Below are 20,445 nucleotides of genomic sequence, written 5' to 3' on the forward strand. Positions count from 1 at the left end.
ACCAAGATGGAATATTGAGCTTGCCCCTTCTGTATGGAGCAGGGTTTTACAGAGTGGCAGCTAACAAAACTGCAAACACACCCCTTTTACAAGCTTAAATCTATATGTTTAGGTAAAAGTTTATAGGAAGCACGTATATATATATTTTTTAGAAACATAGCCTGATGTGTTTTCTTCTACTTTCAAATTGTGTTAGGGAAAAAATGAAGTTATAGCTTAACTATCCATTAAAAACCAGTGCTAGTCACCAAAAAATGGAACATATGGGAGGGAAAAAAAAATAAGAGCTCTGGGACAAAACTCAAGGGTCTCATGCACGTGTGTGCGGTCTCTCCCTTCAAAGAGGTTATTGCTTATAAGACATGCAATCAGGTATATGCATGTGTGTGTATATATCTATGTCTCTTCCCTTTTTGATGGGGAGGTAGTCAGTCACTGCCTACATGTTTTGATTTTTTAGGTCTTGGTTGTCTCTTTCCTCCCTGGGGAAAGCTAATCTCCAGAAATATGGGAGAGGGAGATGGTATGCTGCAGAAATCTACATTCTAATATGTTGGCTCTACCCTGAGGAAATGCCCTGCAGGTATAAAGACACTGCACACACTATACTTGGCCAGTACTTCTCCTCCTAACAAGGTCTCCTTTCACATGAGTCCTACAGGTTTCTATAAATAACTGTGTTTTTAATAGCCCAACCAACACACTCAAAAAATGTTTTGGGAAATGTGGAATTAATTGCTTTCCTTTCCCTATTTAGAGTTTTCTAAGACTCTCTTTTTCCCAGATCCCTGCTAAAGGGATGTGGTATCATTCTTTACCCTGTAAGGACTGACTTATTCACCATTTTTTCATCAATTTGGCTATCAGGACTGTGTTAATATTTGACTGCAAAAAAAAAAAATCTTATTTTTGATTGACCTAAGACTTAAAAATCCACAAACATTTAAACTTTAAACAAACTGTATCTGAAGGGAAACGTTTGTTCCAATTTTCATTAACCCTTTTCATAGTCAAAAGTAATGCTTTTTTCAGTGATGCCTGAAACCTTATATTAGAAATTATTGAAGCAGATCAATTAATCCAACCATTGCAATGGTTCTGTCTGTTGTGATTTACTATGGTTCAGCCAAGTCTACCTATAGACAAGTATCAGAAAAACATTTGTGCTGCTCTGGTAGCAGTGGTGGTTAAACTGCTGGCTGTAAATGTCCAAACATCTTGTGTGCATCAGCCCTTGGGGAAAGCAATACGGAGGGATAGTGCTGGCTGCTGACACCCCTGGAGCTTCTGTGCATTTAATGATGCTCCTTGGTTACCTTTCTGAGCCTCCTGTCCTCATGGAACATGCTTTTGGAACATGTTTTCTGTTCTCTGTACCTGCCTGTTCTCACTACCATTAGGTGCCAGCAGATATGCTTAGATCTTTAAGAGCCAGATCAAATCACCCTCATTTTGGTCTAATAGCTTCTTGCTCTTCAGATGCCCCATGGACATCAGGAATAGGACTTGCAGAGTAAGATGAAAACCAGTCAGATTTTGGCTGCTTGCAGAAAGGTGTGATGGCTCCGATAGCTATCTCTTTTACTTTTATAGGGCAACCAAGATGATCAAGGGAGTAGAGCACCTCCCTTACGAGGAAAGGCTGAGGGAGCTGGGTCTCTTTAGTTTGGAGAAGAGGAGACTGAGGGGTGACCTTATTAATGTTTACAAATATACAAAGGGTGAGTGTTACAAGGATGGAGCCAGGCTCTTCTCTGTGACAACCAACGGTAGGACAAGGGGTAATGGGTTCAAACTGGAACATAAGAGGTTCCACTTAAACTTGAGAAGAAACTTCTTCATGGTGAAGGTGGCAGAGCCTGGCCCAGGCTGCCCAGGGAGGTTGTGGAGTCTCCTTCTCTGCAGACATTCAAAACCCACCTGGACACCTTCCTGTGTAACCTCATCTGGGCGTTCCTGCTCCTGCGGGCGGGTTGGACTGGATGATCTTTCGAGGTCCCTTCCAATCCCTAGCATTCTATGATTCTATGAATCAAGTCGCTTTGGGGTTGGAGCACTCTAATCCTAGCAAATTCCAAGCCTCTCCCTTTCCACTAGCTGTATAGGATTTTTTTTTTTCCTCTGTGTAAAAGCACTTTAGCACTTGAAACAGTGATGCTTTATGAAGTGAAAGCAACAAGCTGTTCAAGAGGGATATGAATCTGAGGAAAGAAAAGCTTGACCCCCTTCCTTCCCACTAGTTGCCTTCAGCATGATGCGACCAGTCTCATTGCCACCAACTCACCCAAGCAGCTCTACAGTCTGTGGGCAGGAGCAGCCCCAGGAAGCCATTTGAGCATGAAAGAAATGATAGATCAGGTGCTGAAGGAGAGGTTAAAATGTCTGTTTGCACCAGGTCATTTAATAATGTGCGTGTTACGGGTAAACAGATGCACAGCTGTCCTTAATCTTTCACACTTCTGTTTATATACATAAATAAATGTGTTTCCTCAAATGTAAAGTTACTGTACTCATTTAAACAAACATTATGTGTGTATGGGAAACCTCAGCCTTTATCTAGTCCATAAAGACAAGGGAGATTTTATTTTCTTGTACTTTAGAGGAGCTTCTGGAAGAATAATCTTAGTTGTCCTTTAAATTTTTGCACTGTCCCTTGAATAACCTCGCGGAAGGCTGAAACAAATGGAAATTCCTGTGTGAGCAAATAGAAATATGCAGCAAAATGGGGATTAAGCAGAATTCATGTCATTTCCCCAGTAATAGATTGCCATTAAGGAATGTGAGTAACAAGGCGAGCTCTCCGCCTGTGCTGAATCAAGAAAGTTGTGCCCGCCCTGACCCTCCTATGCTTTTTCACCAGGGGACTGAGATTTAATTTCCATATACGATAGAGGTTTTTGACGGCTGGAATTTCTATAGAGCTGGACTGAAGCCCCTCTGAACACACTCTCGTTTGCAATCCTGCACTATGTGCTGCTGCGCTCCCAGACAGGTTGTGTGTGTTGTTGTGTTTTGCTTTTAATGTGAATTCTGCTCACCTCCACATCTGGCTTGTCTGTGGTGAGCTGATAAGATATCAGCATATCTAAACGAGGAGCAAGTGAATGATCTCTTCTCACTCTATTCTTCCTCTCCTGTGATTTGTAAGTGTTAAAGCACTCATCTGTTCTGGCAGTTAATGTATGCAGCCTCTCAATAGCTAATATCCTGTCATAGGCAGTGCAAACCAGCTTAATCTGGTTCACCGCTTTAGCAAGTAGCTGAGAAAATATAGGTGAAATGAAGAACTCTGCTACTAGGCAGGAGACTAGTGCTTGCCCTGCTACAGAGCAATACAGAAATATTATATGGAAGATTGTGCCTGTAACGGAAAGATCTACACCTTTTTTGCTCACAACAGATTGGCCATAGCTCTTTGTATCACTCTGCAGCTCTGAAGTCTATTACTTTGCAATATGAACACTTAGGTTTGAGGATTTAAAATGCAGATGCAAAAAATCTGCAATGAATTGTAACTTGGCAAAGATGTCCAAAAATGGGGAGAAAAATTGATTTTTGTGTCTGCGGTATCCATCATCCTAGATTTTTGGAAGTCAGTTTTATTTGCTTTGGTAATAAAAAATAAATTAGTCATTTGGGCTCCAAATGTTCCTCTGCCCTGATATGCTGGGGAAGGAGTTAATAAAAATAATTCAAAACCCAGACTCTCCTAGAAGCAAATAAAATCTTTTGCACCTATGGAGAATCTGGCAGAATTAACCTTTGTCACTTTACTGCCAGCTTTGCCTTTTCTTCTGAGCCCCCCTTAATGTTTTGAAAACCTTGCCTCCCACCTTCCCCTGTGCTTTAATAATACAAATAATATTAAGGGAGTGCAGACCCTAACTGGACCTGTGTTTTAAATTTCAGCATCGCTGCTTTGAACTTGTGTCATCTCCAGGGTTTTATGATGCACCCTAAATTATACGTATCTCATGAGAGCAGTAGAAACTGGAAGTGACTTGTGTATTGGACCCCCTGGAAAAGCAGTGAGGCTAAAGCGGGGTGGTTTTGGGAATCTCTTAGAATATGTTTTGGGAAGCTGCTAGAGCCAGCTTAACGGCAGTGGAGGTGAATGGTAGAAACCTCCAGAGCTACTGTGCAACAAATGCAAGAGAAAGACTCTTCACTTCTTTTAAGAGACCTAGCTGGGGTTTTAAACATTGGGAGATGGTGGCAATGCTGGAGATGCAAGGGCCAGGCTGAACAAGCTGCAACCTTTCCTGCAGTGACATAGATCATGGAGCGGTGTGTGTATGTTGTCTTCATAACAAGCTTGCTGTTATCTACATCAGTATGAAGGCCCTATATGGCTGTGGTAGCTCATCCCTTCTCTGCCTGGTAGTAAAGTCTTTAACCACTTCATTTCACTCTTTACTTGTCTGTTAAGGGAATAAATTGTGGGCAGTGTTTTATCATAAATAAGTAGCTCTTCTATCTTGGGTTGAGATGTACCTTCCTGAGGTGCAGAGGTTATGGTTATGCTCTCTCTTATTTTAATGATAAACAAAGGCACGGCTTATTGCTCTGTCTCTGAATGCTGACTTTTTGCCTTTTTTTCTTTTTTTGTAAGTAGAGGTGATGTGAGTCGTTGGCTTTTCTGCTGTTCTAGTCAAGTGACAACCTGTTACAGAGGGAGCTGCCAATGACCTCTCTGAAAAGAGACTTCCTGCCACCTCTTATTAGAAGGGATTTTTGCAATATGTGGAAAAGATCAGCACCTCCGCTGTGTGCATCTCCAGCCTTTGGAAGTCAGCAGAGGAAAGCCCTAAGGCTGTGACAATGCTGTTTCTTTGTTGTCTTAAATTCTGTTCCGTCTTAGCTCAGATGAACGATGGTGATGGTCTTAACTTCCTTTTTGTTGTTTCTCTTTGTACAATAATAATGCTGGCATCAGACCTAACTGTAGCTTCAGTGGTAGAAGTTTAAAGCCAGTTTTTGTGGCGCTGCCAGAGCCTCAGAGGCTGCTTTTCCAGGAATGAATGCCTGGGGGGACTTGCAGGGCCAGTGACTGGGATGGACTTCTGGACTTGCCTCCCGACTCTTCATAGATCAGCCCTCGGGGAAGTTAATTCAGAGCTTGTGTGCCCTATAGCCATGATCCTAGAGCTTTTGAATGTTAATTATACTCTGTAGCCACCATCTGAAAAATGATGTCTATTGTTCCAGTCTGATTTCACTGAGGCAAGTCCCCTTGGCAGACTCACCATGGAGACAAGCCAGATGTTCTTTGCTGTCTTAAGGAGCCAAATTCGGTCACCTTGCCCCAGCGGTTGCTTTCCGCTGCCCCCCCTCCCCATCTTGGGTAACAGCTTTCATATGCTGCTAGCAACTATATTTAGTCTTGTGGAAGCATGGTAAATATGCAGTGTTTGTAATCAACTACCTTTTGTTGTGTGACACCTCAGTGCACTGTGCAGACATGCAAGAAAGTAGAATGAAGATTGCACAAGTTTCTGTGAATCTGAATTCCCCAGCTTAAGTGAGTGTCATGTTGCCTTGTAAATAACACTCTACTAACATAATTTTTGGCTTTGAGTTTGTACGCAGGTTTCACTTTGTGTACATTTTATGTACTTGTGCTTTCTATAATATTAAGGTTTTTGCACTGATCTTTTAATGCTCATGTTTTCTCATTAGCGATCTGCTTAGGGAGTGTTCTTTCAAACTTGTACCCTATTGTTTGTAAGGGAGCACTGTGGGATGCCATTATCAGCCTTGTATAGTCCACTCTGTGCTTGGCGTTATTTATTACAGAACAGTTAGTGCATGCTGTGTCTAGTGCTTTGTAGGTAGCAAGTCTGTGAACCTTATCAGTCAGAGTAGGATCTGCTCATCCCTGACCTTGTTCTCTACTCTTCATATAGATTTACATGATGATGTGAGTTCATTGATTATACTGCACAAAAAAAACCCACCCAACAAACTAACTAGTCTGACAGTCACCTGGATCCTACAGAGAGGTGTTTAGGCCTGTAATGTTTTCTGAGTTATAGGAATAGCGTTGAAATGATGAAAATGTATCGATAATGCATAAATCAGTGATAACTAAAAGTTACCAGCAAGAAAACGAACCTTGAGCACTGCTTTCACCAGGGCGATTATTTTAAAAAGTAATGCCTGTAAAAACTAGCAGCTATAAAGCAGGGTGGGAAGCTCCCAGACAGCAGAGCTTCTCAGCCTTTGAAATCTCTGCCTCCCTTCAGTCTGCTGCAAATCCTTTGTCTGCTTGGCTGTGCTGTGAGTACCGAAGGTCCTCGCACCTTTCTTGTGTAAAGGCACACCCGGGAGCGGGGGGAGATGACAGCTTTCAAGCTGACAGCGAGAAACACTTGTCACTACAAACACTTAGAGGAGCCTGATGTGTATTTCACTTTATCTCTTCAAGTTTAGTCACTATATGCAGTTTTAAGAACTCTATATTAACAAAAAGTCATCCTTGTAGCAATGAGAAATGGGATGATGGACTGCTCCTGGTTTTTCTACCTGTCTAGTGCTGCTGCTGGTTTACAGCACGTTTACAGCTGAATTGAGTTTCAAGCCTTATCAGGTATAAATCTTCATGTGATAACTAAACATGAGGGCTAAACAAAGTGTTAAAGGTCATTCTTTGGTCATTTTCTGATATCACACCTTTTCTCCACTGTTGTTGTTATTATGGTGAAAACAGTTGGTGAAGGGAGAAATGCATGCTAAAATGGAGCTTTTGCTTCACTCTAAAAGCTTTTCCATTTATTAAATGCTCTTTTCAGTTTGCCGGAATCCTTGTGCTTTGGTTTGCTGATGTAGGACAGATCACCTAGTACAAGGTGAAACTGGTCATCTGGGTTTATATCAGCCTTTGTGGAGATCCTGAGAGCCAGTGGCATGGCAGACAACAAACACCAGAATCAAATGATTGCCACTGAAAAATTTTGCCCCATGTCATCTGTATGTTTTTACCTGCAATACAAACTCAAACCATAGCTTTGCTTTCATCCTTCCTCAGTTTTTCAGTCACTGAACAGTTGCAGCAGCTCATATGTGACTCCTACAGTTCCTTCGGCAAAAACTTGGGGAATGTTTATATGCAGGCAGCTACAACCAGTCTCTAGGAAAGGATTTATTTTGAATTTTTATTTTGGGGAAATGCAATTAAAGCAGACCGTTCAGAAGGGAGTGTAGCTATTTATGGATGATTAGGTATTCACTTTGGGTGAGGACTAAGGAGGCAGACATATTCCCTCTCTCTTTGCTTGTCACCATCTGATTTAGATGAATTATTGTTGTTTCCCAAAGCTGACATCTCCAGTTCTGCTGATGGCACATGCTCATGGGGAGGTGTGCTGGGCACTTCTTGCTTCCATAGGCTGCTTGAGGCATGAAAAGCTGTAAAGTCTTCTCAGTCACAGGTACTTGTTTCTATCAACTTGTCCTGCTGCGCTCACATGTGAAAATCTCTGCAATAAGGAGGCAGATACTAAGGAGCTACTGGCCACCCACCAGTGAGTGCAGGCAATGAAAGGAGAACGTGGATGGAAATGGGCACTGTTCTGTGGAACAAAACACTCCAGCTCCATAAAGTTCCCTGTGCAAAGAGTGTGAACAGGAAGATCAACCAAATGCAGCCAGTATGCTTTGCATCCCTCCCTCTGAATACAGGGCTTGCACCTAGAAAGACAAACCCGTGTACACAAGAGGAGGCGGCTTATAAAAGCTATTTGTTATGACAAACAGTATTTGGGTTTTACTACTTTGTTCACTATTTGTGTTGCATTCCTCACAGAGGAAAATGTCTGGGTTGGTTGGGTAGAGCTCCCTGGGTAGATTGCGCTTCCTCAGGGAAACAACTGGGCAAGTGCTGTTTTTCAGAAGCTAGCAGGCAGCGGAAGGAGTGGAAAGAGATACCTGGAGCCAGAAGCCTTGAAGATGGCAGTGATGAGTGTGGACCAGGCAGGCAGGCTTCAGGAGATATTGCCCACAAACTTTGCTGCAAGTCAGTAACTGAGTTAACTGAAAACAGACTCGAAAGCAAGAGCCTGCCTGGATGACTGCAGCAGGCAAGTGGAGATTTGCTAAAAGCCCTTAAACAAAGAAAACCAACAACAACCAACCAAACAAAACCCCCAAAATATCTGTTATCTTTTGTCTGATTAAATGAGTTTAAAGAAATGCTTGTGCTCCAGATGGAGAGTTTAGTTTTTTTTAAGATTAAACTTTAGGTGCTGATATCTATGGATGTAGATGCTTCTAGTTTAGTTGCCTGTGTTTAAGTAGCCCAGGTTCCATTGCAAGGTGAGACTGTTTGAGATTTCTATTAAAGGTTACAGCTCTTGAAACTTCATTGTGTAGAAGCTGGACTTTTCCATGGCTCTTTTTTTGTGTGCTTATTCTCTAAAATGAAATTAGGCAAAGAGCTTGAATCTTCAGTTTCCTTTATTTGAATTAATAGTATCCAACTGCTGCAGAAAGACACTGAGGGAGAGGAGAACTTGGGTCTCTTGTTTCCTTGGCTCTTCAGAGTTGGCTTCTCTGCTCCGGGTACAGCTGAATTTCATAACACAAGCTGAATGCAAAGGCCAATGTTACGGTCCACAAACGAAATAAGAAGCAGACTGTGGAATTTGTTTGCAGGAGTTTTAAAGAGTCAATGAATAAGACATAATGGAAGCATTTTCCTCCCTCCTTTCTATTTGCAAATGCTTTTGCTGAATTCCTGTGGAGCACTTACATATGTCATAGCTTGTGACCCTGTGACATAAAAGACTTCGATTCCCTGTAGAGGAAGTGGTCTGGTAAGGAGTCGGACCAAGCACAGACAAAAACACAATAATTCCCAGAGAGTTTGACTCCAGCTGTTGCTCAGTTAAAAGCTACTTTTCTGGCACTATGAATGTAACAAAGCAAGACAAGGAGAAATCCAGGAAGTTCAAATGTGACTGAGTTACACTTTCAGTTGAAAAAAAAGTGTATTTTTTTAATCAAATTTGAAACTTTTCAAATACATTTTTCCATTGAGTGTTTTTTTTTTTCCTGTAGGAGAAAATCTTACTTCCCAATCCAGCCTGACAGATTGAAGGGCAGAACATGCTTTCCTGGTCAGACAAAACCTCTCCTGAAATCTCTGGGAATTTTTCTTTATAACTACAGAATTAATGTCCTAAAGCACATCCTTTGTTTTCTTAAGGCTTAAACTGTTGGTGGTGTTTAGGAAAGCAACATTTGGGTCTGTTGTGGAAATGAGGTCTTTATAAAAAGTCTTAGGGACTGATTTTTATCTGGGCTGTGCTAAGTAGTTTGGCAGAATGGAGAGGTATGTGCTCTCACCCTCTGCATGATCCTCTGCTCCCAGGATGGAGCAGCATCTCTTCTTTTGTTCTGTGAAATTGCTGGGTTTCTAGGCAAAAGACGAGTCTCCTAGGTTTATTTAAAGTCCATCATGTCTGTCTTAAACATCCCTTCCTGAACTTTTAAGCTATAAAAATAGAGATCAAGGCAAAACAGAAGTGGGCTTGAAGTGGAAGAAACACTTTAAGCTCCTTCTTCGTTTGTTTAAACAGATGTTGGACTCAGTCGATGCTTGATGCTCTAAACAGTCTCATTTGTGATAGTCCTGTATGTTGCACATACTGGAGCAGTGAGCGAGCCTTTAACCTGTGATGAAACCTGTTATGTGTGATCACCTTTCCTCCTTGCTTCTTAGTAAACCTTCTCCGAGTGATGTGGGTGGGATGCAAAGAAATTTAAGTTATAACTGAAGCCACTGCCTGCTAGTGTTACACTGATGTTGACTCCTCATGTTTCCCTGGTTTGCAGGTGAACAGGCTCCCACCAGCTGTCAGGTGCCTGTTTGACCTCCCAAACTGTTGTCTGCCCTTCAGACACACTATCAGAGTGCCCTTGCTTGAGAGCTGTTCTTTCGAGCAAAATGAGGTTTCAGAAGGAATCTTTATCATACTAAAAGAGGAATATGTGCTTAAAAATTTGAGGACAGGGACTTGTAGATCAAATTTCTTAGAAACTCAAATGGGGTGAAAGGGAGAGAAAACCGAGTGAGGGATGTTGCTGCATTGCCACCTAATGGCGAGGTAGATAAGGGAGCGGTGCTGTGTCACCAGCGGTCTTTGGGCAGTGGCAGGGAAGGAACTTGAACAGAAATGGTCAGCTGAGCACCAGTTTCCCGTGACTGGGTCATAAATATTAAAATAGGAGCCCCTGATAGGGTTGAACATCAACTACAAGAGAGATGAATGGCTAAGAAGCACTTGTTGGCCTTTCAAAGGCAATACCACAGGGAATTAAATGGCCATCACTGATCATTCAGTTGAACATTTTAGTTTGAACTCTTCAGTCTTCCTGGTTTTGAATTTTGTGCAGGACAGCTGGCTTGGGGGATCAGTGTATCCTTCATACATAAGCGTATGGCCAGGGTACTTCCAAACTTAAAGTTTTCAATGAAAGTGCAGCCACAGGAGCTTGGGATAATAGTTAAGATATTTCTAATGCTCTGTTACCATTAAAAATATTTTAAAAAATAATAATATTCGTATATGTTAGAACTTGTCAGCTGAAAGGGGGATTTGCCTTATGTACTGTATTTCTAAATTAAATGTGTTCTGGATGTATACTGGATATATACATACTGGGTCTTATCTATTATTGAGCATATATTCTGACATTTCTGCAACTTGCAAGCATGCACTTTAGAGAGGTACCGGCAAATTATGTATAGGAACAGAGCCCTTTTGGCGGTTTTTATTCCTGTTTAAGTATTTGTTGTGAGTGTATGTACCTGTTGGATGCTTATGCTAAAGAGCATTTAGAAGTAGTCGGAGGTCTAAGCAATAGGATTAATGTTACCAGCCCCCAAAATTACAAATGCTAACATCCGTCCTGAGAGGTTTTGTGCTTCTAAAATGATGAGGTTTCTTTTGTGCCTGTTGCTAATTATTTTTCAGTTAGTGGGTGAAGCTGCTCCTCCCAGGGCTGAGAAGACCCGTCTGGTCCCTCAGGCACAGCAGTTTGGCCGTTGAATAGACAAAACTGCACTTTTGCTTCTCTTTCTTGCTGTGATGGGCAAGAAGGGTCCAAAAAAGAGGGGACAAGGGACAGCTGCTGTTCATTCACATAATAGGGTTAAAGTTTCCATAAGAGAGAGTTGTAACTGTGCTATCTTTTTACTCTTCTCCTTTGGAGAATCTGAAGTCTTACATGTCTGCATCAGGGAGATACCCCCTTGTTGAATAATCTTCAAGATACCACAGCTTGCTATGGCTTGGCACAGGGTAATAATGTGTTTTGCCAACAAAATACAATTTATTGTCTTAAACCTTATTTTAAGAGTTGTATCATGGTGTATTTTTCTCTCTTAATTATAAACTCTATGTAGTCCAGTTCAGAGGTTTTAATCATGATTTTAAGTGCAGTCAAGAAGTGTTTCTTTCCACCTTCAATGGAATTCTTCTATTTGAAGTGCAGCGTGATGAGTTCTACGCTATTTGTTTGAATGTTTCTATCAAGATAGTGTGTATGACCATTTCCTGCATGGAAAATATTTGTATGCAAATATACTGTTGTAAAATAGAAACTTATTTTCTGAGGGTGATTTAAGAAACTTTTTCTCTTGTTGTTTTCTCTTGGAGTCAAAGACTATATTTGGAGGTGATACTATGCCCACTGCAAGGCAGATAAGTAAGTAACATCCAAGGATTTAATTCCAGAGCATTGCATTGTTCAGGTTTTTGTCCAGACAATTCAAATTTTCTTCTGTGTGTTATACATGGATAGTGATTTATACATTAAAAAGTGTTTTCTTGCAGTTGCTTATCAGACTTGGCAGATGCTGCTGCACAGAAGAATGTAGTTCTATTATTTTGTCATACAGATACACCACAGTATAGAATTGTATTTATTTTCTGTCTGCAATGCATTTATTATCACTGCTGAAAGATTGTTAACATAAGGTAAATACCACATTTACAGGAAGGCTAAAGGCGAAGTTAGATTTTATTAAAAGAAGCCTACTTGGCTACCAGCTGTGCAGTAGAAGGATTTTGATACACAACCTGCAGGGCAGCCATCCTGCTCTAAAATAGACATTTTCTTCATTTCCTACATACAAAAAGGGATCTCATTCCCAAACAACTGGTTTGTCTTTGTCTGCAAACCGAAGGGCAGAAGTCCACATGTTTTTGGTAGGATCCAGACACAGGTTGCAAATTCTCATTTAAAACAAGAAATCGGGTTCTGTGAGGGATTTAGGGTATTTGCAAAGCCTTAGTGGATGCTTAGCTTGATTGTTATGGTATTTTAGATATAGAACTGCATTTTTATTTTTCTTAGAAAAGATAGGGTAGGATTGTGTTTTTTCCTGAGGATGAAAAAGCAAAGTGAACATACTTTTCTTCACCTCCCACTGTGCCCTACCTTTTTAACCAAGGAATCCCATAGAGGACACTGCTAAGGAGCTGAAATAAGACAGCTTTGTTGCACTGAGAGCTTTTTCTGACAGCCCTGATGCTGCTTTGAATACTATTGGAGAATGACAAGGCAGGAAAATCTTGACAAAGTGCCCATTCACTATCCCCAAAGTTGTTGGTACTGCTGTAGAATCTTATTAATTTCAACCAGTGCTGGAAAGCGAGTATTCAGATGTTTTTTCCTTAGGCAGAATGTGTTGCTTTGCTGTAAAATAAATAGTTGACACTACTCACAGGCGGCTGGTGGTCTGTGTGAGCTCATGATTGGCAAGAATGTGGGGTTTGGGGCTAGAAAGGTGGTGGGCTGGGAAATCAGCGCCTCACCATTCACACTATCAGCAGCAGGGTCTTGTAATGCTGTGTAAGGTGAAAACTGTACACAGGGAGGGGGTGGCAGTTACTGTCGCTAAAAATGATCCATGGAAATGTGCACACATAAATCCACTCAGGAGTGGAACCCCATTATCATCTCTGAAAATCTAAAAGCCTGAGTGAAAAGTGCTCATCAGTAGCTGTTGAGCAAAGGCCTCTATCCTTTTTGAAATCTCTTAAAAACATGATCTTGACAAGGCCACCCGTACCCGTTTCTACAGCCTGCAATTTACCCTTACTGAGAGCTCTCTGGAAACCCTGATGTGTAAAAGCGGAGCTGATTAATTTTTTTGTCTTGCACTGAAAAACACATCAATGCTACTTCTGGTTCAGTAATTGTTGTGCCCATAGAGTGTGTCAACAGAAACCTTTATAGTTTGTAGTTTTTTTTTTTCTTCCCATTTCCCAACCTCTGTGAATTAAGATAGATGGTCGCAGCCTGCAACAGACCCAGACCCGCTCCCAGGGACATTCCTGAGCATGGAGAACCCAGGACACTCACAGCTCCCTGCCCAGGAAGGATGAGTTGCATGGGGAGGGGCTGCTGGAAAATGTAGTTGGTGGAAAGGGCTGTGGGACAACAGAGGGCCTGGTGGAGGTGCCCTCTTTTGGGTAATGTAACACCCCGACCAGTGACTCCCAGCCTGAGATGCCAAAACAGCATTTGTACTGGGCATGGGCAGCCAGTTCTGTCTGTGTAAGGAAATTGCTGCTGCTCTGGAGCATTTTCTGTGGGGTGATGGAGCTGTACAGTTTTAGAATGTCTACTACTGCTGTCAGTGATAGCAGGGGAAGGGTTATCCAGGGGTTGAGGTGGAGACAATCAGCTGAATTTAGGACTTCTTAAAAAAACGATGGGAAGTGTGGGGTAATCTCCATTTCAGCAAGTCTGAAACCAAAATAATTTTGCATCTTTCCATTTTTATTTCTCAAATAGCTACCAAAGGCTTGATACACTGTTGTGTTGTACGTTTTTAAAAAAATCCTTTAGAGGGGTTTGTGGAAATTGGCTTGTTTTTCCTTCTGTTTTACTAGTGCTGTTTTACATGAGGTATGCATTGAAATATGCTCTGTTTAATGAAACGTCGGTGATTTCCCGCTGTGGAAAAGACTGGCTTATCTAAGGCTGTCACACTTGCCTGATATTAATTGATTAAATATTCATTTGCTAATTTAGAATCCTGTGGTTTTGTGAGCACAATGAACAGCCTGTAGAGGTCACAGTCTCTGCTGCTGGAGCAGGAACATCAAGTGGAGGGGGGGTGATGGCTGCTGGGAGGGGAAAGAACCAGAAGTGTCCATCCTGCACATTTCCTTCCACACATCCCTTTTGTAGTTCTGTGTGGTGTGTCCTGCGCTCTGAGCTGGTGCTTCTGCCATGGTTCTGTCCATCTATGGCTGCCTTGCTGTGCAACCTCCCTTGAGGTTGTGTTACAGCATTCCCCAAGAGATTGGGTCATGTTCTTGCCTGCTCCCAACAATTAATACAGATTCAGGAGTCTTCTTTACCCTCAGCAGTGAAGGATTTCACCATCTTTCCTGTCCCCAGGAATCTACCAACAGGCTTTCAAGCGTCTGGTTGTGCTTTTGAAAAATTGTTAAAGAACACTGTGCTCTGGTACCAGTCAGTTTCTTGTACTAAACCACAATGTGCATCTTCAGAAATGAGACCTGTGCGAAAAACTGGTAGCTCTGCCAGAAAAATGGGAAAGCACTTGCAATTAGATTTCAGCTACATACGGAAAGGATACAATAAGATTTTCTTCTTTATTCAGCCTGATTATTTTTTAAACCATATTAAAATGCATCAGGAGTGCCAGCCATTATAAAACTCTGAGATACCAGGCAAATGAGGTAAGTAAAATTAGCGGCAATTGTGCTCAGACTACGTTCTACTGAGAAACATTAGCAAGATGGCTCCCCAGGGACAGCCTGGCTTTTAGGGGAAGCGTTGAGACTGTTGTAGTGAGCTGTTGAGGTCTCATGACTTAGTTATGAGACATCAGATTTTTATTTTGACTTACGTTATCAGATTTTTAATATTTTGTGTGCCACTTCAGGTATTGTTTTAATGCTATACTCTGGTTGCTGATTTTTACTCATCCCTGCTTGAAAAGCGAGTCTGAATTGGAACAGACATATTGTACCAAAGCGTTGCTCTGCATTTGAGATTTGATGGGACATTGTTCGAATGATGGAACCAGAACAAATAGTTTTGTCCAAATAGGTCTCAAAAATTAATAAAGCAGGGTGCAAAGTAAACAATACGTTGAGACAAGGAAAGCTTGACACATTTGGGAATTTGGAAGATGTAGTTAAAATTTGTAAATGGAACCAGGTTCAGAGTCTTCCTGCTGTTTCATTTGCATGAATAACTATACCACTTGCAGAAGGGCTAGTGGATTATATTTTTCGATGAATTAAAATATACAAACGAGATTTCACGTAAGAAATAATTTGTGCCTGAGTGGGTTTTTTTTTAGATTCTTGAAAGAAAAGATGTTACTTTTAAAGCAGGCACCTATTGGTAGGTACCATTAAGCCAAGATCAGCCTGGGGGAGCTGGCTTGGTGTGCCTGTTGTCCCTGGGTCATTGGGGTACAGGCTTTCCAGATGCTTGTATAGGGGAAAGGCTTTTAGCAAGGGAATGAGTTGGATGTCTGAAAACAAAACGATACATCTGTGTCTCTTTCCTCATCTCCTTTTGCAGAGCTATTTCTGTGAATCTGGTAGAATTGCAATACTCTCAAAGTGCAAATGGAGCTCAAACTGGTCAGTCTGTTGAAAAGCTGCTGAGAGGACAGATAGCTGGACAAACACACATGTAGTATGATTGCCCAAGACATTTCTTTGGGAAAACTGGATAGAAAAACCTGCTTTGGACAGAAGCTTTCATATAAACGATGTTTATGTCTGCTCCTTGTGTATGCATGAAACTTCATTTAGCATTAACAAACAGCAAAGGGCAGACTACTTTCCTACAAACTTTTTAATGGCACAAAACTCTTGTTTCCATTTTGTGGTTGTGTTGTTGTTGCTTTATATATATATCTATATAGATTTTTTTTTAAGAAAACAGTTGTGGCAGCTTATAGGTCATAAAAATAGAAAAAAAAATATTGTGGGGTTCTTAATTAGTACTTGTACTCAACAAGGTCTGACAGTGGTTTTCAGCAGGTATCAGGTCTTGTTATCTCTTAAGAAGTAATAAACTAAGCTGCTGTGTTAATACAATAATTTCTGTATGCAGTGTTCAGGTGTGAGACTCGCTCTGAGATTTCTTTTTTTACTCTTAAACATATGATTTTACATAATCCAAGCTGTGCTTGCAGTGAATTAATAAGTCTGTGTCTAAGTTCAAGAGAAACAGCAATGCATGATTTGTTTTTATGAGCTTGCAAGTCTACAGGTATAGTGCTTCAATTGTTTCCTAACTATTCATAACATACAGTTCATTGAAAGAATCCTCTATTTGAAGAGTACTGCCCAAGCGTGACTACAATGTGATTTCCTTCTCCATCTTTCTTACAACGTGCAATTAAATAATGGTAAAGGACAACTTGCCTTGGAGATGAGCAATTAGGATAGTTGTTATTTTTGAAGCACAGGAACTTCAGTACTATTCACAAATGACCCCTTACAGACCAATTTGCCCATGTTGGTGCTGTTGGAACCAGAGAGTTTATAGTATTACTACTGTATTACTACCTGAATGGCTGGTTTCAACAGAACAGCAACCGTAAGCAACGCTGGATTGGTGTATAATTGTAAGGCTTCACTAATCGATCTCCTACTGATGCTGCCTTCAAAGATCAATGCTGTGACAAGAAAATTGAAGAGGCTGCCATTATTTATAAAGCAAAATTAACCATCTTGGATAAATATGTTTCACTGCTTCTGACATGCAGTGTTTTTTATCAGTATTCCTTTAGACTTTTTCAACATGTATTATTTGTGACCTACCATCGATGCAGTAAATGCTGTTGATCAGAGTCTTCATGCCATGCTGTTATGCCTTCACTGTCTGTCTCTCATTCCTTCAGGTTATCTAAATTTACTAAACTAGTTGTAAATTAAGTAATTCAGAGTTAATAATGTGGTTCTTGGTAGAAGAAAAGGAGAAAGCTAAATTTAGCTAGATGTTACTAAGTTCACACGTTCTCTGATGACTTTGCGGAATTTGTATATTGATTATTTGATGAATTGATAGGTTGCTTGAAGACATTTCTGTCAATTTTCTCAATGTATCTCATCCACTTCCTATAACAAGGGTTGTCTTTCCCCATGAGTTTGAATGCGCTGTCAGCAACATCCTGCTGGAAAGATGAATGGGTTTTTGAGACTGATGTGTTTGTCAGAAGAACCTGACTTGGAAGCAAATAATTCTTGTGTGAAAAGCCTTAAAATGTCTTGATGCTTTGATATAATTTTATACAGGCTGAAATTAGGACAAAAATGCTTAGTGCCAGTGAATACTGAAGGTGTCTGAATTTGCGCCTTATGTGGCCAAGTACTTAAAATACTCTTTTACCCCATTCATGTGTAATTTTCCATATTAGTGTTTTCATATATAACTTGCAAGTATCTAATACCACAGAAAAAACAACAACTCTGAAAAACACAGTCATTAATTCTAGCATATCCCATTTAAATGCCCTAAATTAACACAATAATTTCTTGACAGATAATGTTCAGTTATATGCTCTTGGGCAAATAATGCTCCAGCCAGCTCTTTCTTCATTACAAATTGCAAAACACAGTCAACAATGCTCTTCACCATGAGACCTTTGCTTTGTTTCAAATTAAGGGATGGAATTATCCAATCGTTAAGAAAAAAATACCCTTATAATGATTATAAGTAAATGAGATTCTTTTATTTGTTCCTAATTTAAGACTATTCGAGAAAACTAGAAAGTTTATTTGTATTGCTGAGTGTGGCTTCTGCTATAATTGGGAAATCCAGTAGTTCAAAGGCACAAGTGCATTTTCTAGTTTTTAAAGTTGTTCCACTGTGCGAGTACTAAATTACTATCAACAAGTTTTGGACATTATCTGTAACCAAAATGTTTGCATTAGAGCAGGAAAACGAAACCTTTCCTTTGTTCACAAATAAACTTTTCAAACGTACTTACTGTTTGGCTACGATTGTGTTAATTCAGTAGTGATGTAGAAAAAAACATCTGCTATATTCACCCACCTGGTTTCCTGTTCCTCCTCTTGGAAATGGAGCAACAGTCCTGAAGGAAAACAGTTTTCTGAGAGTGTTTGCAGTCCTTACTTAGACTGCAGGGACCCATAATCTTGTTGCTTAGTAAATACATTATTGCTATATCATTATTTTCTGGTAGGGTGAACAGTTTGAAGAGGAGAGGTGATACAGCCAAGTCAGTGTTGCAATGTGCAAGTTCTCTATGTATCTAACTGTGATATCGTTATTATATCACATCAATTTCAGCTTCGGGATTTTTTGTTTTCTTTATTTCATTACAGATGTTCATTCAGGAGTATTTTGTGGAATTTCTTGAGGAAAGAGCCTTTGTTTAAAAAGTCAGTTCAATTACTGTTTTAATATAAACTGCAAAATGGAATTTTCTGCCTCCTTCCCTTTTCTGATATCACTGTCAACTCGCAAAACTTCAGTATTTAGAGTGTTTTGTGATTGAAACTAGTGATGTTCCATCTCAGGGATACAGTAACATTAGCTTTGTCCTCCTGTGCTGCTTTCTCCACCAATTAAAAAGAACTGTGGAGCTGCTGATAGGCCTTAAATACAGTGACAAGGACACCTAATAATTTTTAGGTATGGAGACCCAACTTTGTCTTTGAATTGCTGCATGGTACCTTTAAACATGTGCAAATTCTTTCTACCTTGATTCCATTTCCTCTCGGCGAGTGCCATCATGGGTGGTTTTTATGCAATGTCGTGTTCTGTAATTAACATCTACAAACTATTTGAGATTAATAGTGAAACATACTTGTTTATTAGTTCAGTAAATATGCATTAATGAATTTTAAATCGTTACGTGGAAAGTATGCCTCCGTTAGTAATTGATTTAACTAGAAATTAATCTGACAGGTTATCCTGAGTAAAACCTGTTTCTTGCAGTGATACAAAATCTACATTTTTTGTTTCAAATGTTAAATATCTAAAAAGGCTTCTTGTGTATTTAGCTAATACAGTTGTGTATGGTTTGCTTCCAGTCAATGCAAGTGTAAGACATGCTGTCAGTAATTAGCATGCACTGCCAGACATTGAATATAGCGGCTCTTTGACCTATTTTTAACAGAAACTAGGGCAGTCCTTTGGATTGCCTTTCTCTGTCCCTGGACACCCTACTGTGTTATGTTCTTCATATTTGACATTATAACATTCAACTGCAGTGCCAAACTGCAGAATATTCCTTGGGGGTTTTCATTGAAACAGATGTAACAGATGTCTGCCCAAGCTGAAGTGCACAGTGGTTGCTGATAACAGTCACACAGTAAATGATTTTTCTGCATTGTTCATTAAAGACTGCTTTAGTCAAGAGCACCTTTCCGACCACACTGTGTGGAAGATGCTTTTTGGAAATAATTTCCAGATTGATCTGAAAGACCCTGCTCTTTCCCCCCCTACCACGTTCAATTGCATCTCAGGCTGCAAGGGTATGGCTAATGATTTGATCACCTGGTGGGTATTTTGGAGGTAATTATATAAACTGTTAAATGATCAGGCATGCGCATACTATTGTAGATACATGCTAGCTATTGGGATTTAAAAAAAAAGTCTAAAAGCTACTGTCAGGATATTCAGTAATGCATGGCTTTGCTAGGAATACATTTTAAGGTGTTTTAAAACAATCGCAGCAGTGCAGACTTCAAGTATTTCAGGACCAGACTAAAATCTTCGGCTTTGTTTAAAACTGTACCTTAATGTCTGTCTGTGCCTTTGGGGAATTGGGAGTGTGCGAGGGGCAGTTTCTACACAAGGCAAACAGGCAGATGAACTGAACCATGCTAAAAGAAGAGGGGAAGTGAGAGGTTGGCTGTGGATGTGAGAGTGGGCAAAGGAAGAGGAGGAGGAAAGAGTAACCAGAGAAAGTGGGAGCTGAGAACTGTGCCTAAGCAGGGATGTGTGGAACAGATGCTTGGGGCTGGAGCGGATATTTGTCTCATAAAGATATGTCTGGCCTGGATGCTGAAATGAAGGACAAGAGGAATGTGGGAGGAAAGCGAGGTTTGGGTAACTGATAAAGATGTGAGATCATTTTGCTTGAAGAAATGGAGGAGAAGTTGTGACTGCCTTGAAGGGCGGTGGGCATGGGTGTGAGTAGGTGACCATCCTGTGTGCAGGAAGGTAGAGAAGGGAGCGTGTGGTGCCTTATGAAGTGTGTCTTGGCAATTTTCTTTCAGGAATAGCACTGCATAGAAAAAAGAATCACCTGTTCACTTGCACTTCTTCACGGTGTTCAGAAAAGTCTATAGTCGCTCTGTACAGAGGCAGTTCTGTGACTGATTCTCCAGTGAGTTTTCCCCTCTCTCATTTGCTAATGTTCAGCAGTTAGCCCCCTTTCCTGTGTCAGCCTTTGGAAACTGA

The sequence above is a fragment of the Columba livia genome, chromosome 11 (genome assembly GCF_036013475.1).
Source record: "Columba livia isolate bColLiv1 breed racing homer chromosome 11, bColLiv1.pat.W.v2, whole genome shotgun sequence".
In the NCBI taxonomy this organism is placed as follows: domain Eukaryota; kingdom Metazoa; phylum Chordata; class Aves; order Columbiformes; family Columbidae; genus Columba; species Columba livia.